Genomic DNA, 3,445 nt, shown 5'->3' with positions numbered 1-3,445 from the left:
AGGAATTCCATAATACCATTTCTCAATAAAAAATATTTCTACATTTCGCGACCGATTTGAAAACATTCCAGCACCAACCATTACAACGCATTCATAACATTCACATTTTATAGCATTCTCAAAAAAATACTGCTTTTCCCAAAATTTCCAGGAAGTTCCCATTGAAATGAATGGGACATTTTTCCAAGTTGCACAATTCCCACATTTTCCAACCTATTCAAACCATTCCACCTGCAACACATTCCACTCATCCTGGACATTCAAACTATCATTTTTCCAAATTCAAAAAAATTCCAGGAATTCCCAGAAATCCCGTTTTTTCAAACCCTTTTTTCACCCTTTTTTCTGTCGACTACTCCTTCCACATTTTTCAACCCACTTCATCCGTTCCACTGTCAAAACATTCCTCTTAATTAGGAAAAAAACAAACTTGTTTTTTGAACAAGTTTTCCCGAAATTCCAGGAATTCCATAATACCATTTCTCAATTAAAAATGTTACTACTTCAACATTTCTCGACCGATGTGAAAAATTCCAACAACCACCAAATTTAACTAATTCAGAACATTCACATTTTTTAGCATTTTCAAAAAAAATCCTGCTTTTCCCAAAATTTCCAGGAAGTTCCCATTGAAATGAATGGGACATTTTTCCAAGTTGCACAATTCCCACATTTTTCAACCTATTCAAACCATTCCAACATCAACACACTCCACATATCTTGTACATTCAAACTATCATTTTTCCAAGTTGAAAAAAATTCCAGGAATTTCCAGAAATCCCGTTTTTTCCAAACCTTTTTTTCTGTCGACTACTCCTTCCACATTTTTCAACCCACTTCAACCGTTCCACCGTCAAAACATTCCTCTTAATCAGGACAAAACAACAAACTTGTTTTTTGAACTTGAAAAATTCCCAGTTTTCCAGAAATTCCAGGAAGTTCCCATTGAAATGAATGAGACATTTTTCCAAGTTTCACAATTCCCACATTTTCCAACCTATTCAAACCATTCCGACATCAACACATTTCCCTCATACTGTACATTCAAACTATAATTTTTACAAGTAAAAAAAAATTCCAGGAAATCCCGTTTTTTCAAACCCTTTTTTCACCCTTTTTTCTGTCGACTACTCCTTCCGCATTTTTCAAACCACTTTATCTGTTCCACCGTCAAAACATTCCTCTTAATCAGGAAAAAAACAAACTTGTTTTTTGAACTGGAAAAATTCCCAGTTTTCCCCAAATTCCAGGAAATCCATAATACCATTTCTCAATTAAAAATGTTACTACTTCAACATTTCTCGACCGATTTGAAAAATTCCAACACCAACCATTCAGAACATTCACATTTTTTAGCATTTTCAAAAAAATTCCACTTTTCCTAAAATTTCCAGGAAGTTCCCATTGAAATGAATGGGACATTTTTCCAAGTTGCACAATTGTCCCATTTTTCAACCTATTCAAACCATTCCAACATCAACACATTCCACATATTTTAAACATTCAAACTATCATTTTTCCAAGTTCAATAAAATTCCAGGAATTCCCAGAAATCCGTTTTTTTCAAACCCTTTTTTCACCCTTTTATCTGTCGACTACTCCTTCCGCTTTTTTCAAACCACTTCATCTGTTCCACCGTCAAAACATTCCTCTTAATCAGGAAAAAAACAAACTTGTTTTTTGAACTGGAAAAATTCCCAGTTTTCCCGAAATTCCAGGAATTCCATAATACCATTTCTTAATTAATAATGTTACTACTTTTTCTGGACCGATTTGAAAAATTCCAACACCAACCATTCAGAACATTCACATTTTTTAGCATTTTACAAAAAAATTCCACTTTTCCCAAAATTTCCAGGAAGTTTCCATTGAATAAATGAATGAGAATGAATGAATGAATGAATGAATGAATGAATGAGACATTTTTCCAAGTTTCACAATTCCCACATTTTCCAACCTATTCAAACCATTCTGACATCAACCCATTTAACTCATCCTGGACATTCAAACAAAAATTTTTACAAGTTCAAAAAACTTCCAAAATGTTACTACTTCAACATTTCTCGACTGATTTGAAAAATTCCAACACCAACCATTTAGTTGCTTGTTAGTTACTTTTAGTTAGTTAATTACTCATTCAGAACATTCACATTTTTTAGCATTCTCCATCTAGTTAGTTATCAGATCAATCACACTTTTTCATTTTGATTAATCACGACTAATTGCAGTAAATCACCTGCGTGCATAACTTCAATTCATTTTTACTTTCTTTTAAATAATATTTTGCTATGTTAGGATTCAATATTATGTATGTCACTATGCAAAGATAATGAGATAAATAAACACAATTTTTGGGGGGATTTAAGAATAAATTGCGCCATTAATCTGCAAATTTACATGATTAATGCGATCATTTTTTTGTGACTAATTGCGTAGGTTAATGCGTTAACTTGGACAGCACACTTTTGAAAAACAATGTGTCATCATTGTCTACAATAAAGTTTTGTCGCCGACAATAATCCTCGGTGACGTCACCGCTCGTGTTTTTCCGGACGGACACGAACATGCGCGCCACCTGTGCCGAGCCGCTGGCAGCAACGCTGGGAGGTAGAGCATGGAAACTTTTCACCCCAAACACGTCAAAGCGGACCCCGCACTTCATGGCGGCACGTCTGCGATGCGGGAGCCGTTTAAAGCGGAGGCACGTCGGACGGCCGAAGGGTAAGCTACCGTAGTTAGCTTGTTAGCTAGCTCGCTAACAACAGACAGACGAAGTGGTGCGAAAAATAGATTGAACTTATCATTTTAGCCAAATGCTTGTTTTTTGACATAAACATTTGATACTTTACGTTTTTTTGGGACTTTGCTGTCAATGCTTTAAAATGGACAAATATGATTATTATTTTTGTACAACCGAAAGATCGGCACAGTTCCGGTTTAAACAAAAATACATATTTATTGCACCACCGGCGGAAATGACGTCATGGACGCTTCTGATTGGCTAACATTGCCTTACAGTCCCATGTAAATAATGTCCTATTTAAAAATGCACACGTTTTCACTCTTTATAAAAGTAAGTTGCTGCGGACATACAATGCATGAGGTGTAAAACTACAACCTCTTGTCATACCAAGAGGTTTATTGTACACAGTAGTTTGTTTTTTTGTTTGTGATCTGTTCCAAAAGTTCCAGTAAAGACTGAATCGCCCGTGAACGCATAAAAATACAAACACAAAAACATTGTAAAGATATACAATTTAGATCTACCGTATTTTCTGGACCATAGGGCGCACCTGGATTATAAGGCGCACTGCCGATGAGATGAGCTGGTCTAGTCAGGTCTATTTTCTTTTTTTTTTTTTCATTTAATTTTTATTGACATTCAGCATCAGACATTCCTATCCATTACATCATATTCACATACATCATATATCTAGTGTCTGCC

The sequence above is a fragment of the Entelurus aequoreus genome, linkage group LG25 (assembly GCF_033978785.1).
Source record: "Entelurus aequoreus isolate RoL-2023_Sb linkage group LG25, RoL_Eaeq_v1.1, whole genome shotgun sequence".
Taxonomy (NCBI): domain Eukaryota; kingdom Metazoa; phylum Chordata; class Actinopteri; order Syngnathiformes; family Syngnathidae; genus Entelurus; species Entelurus aequoreus.
The sequence above is the reverse complement of the archived record's forward strand: the minus strand, read 5'-3'. Positions refer to the sequence as shown.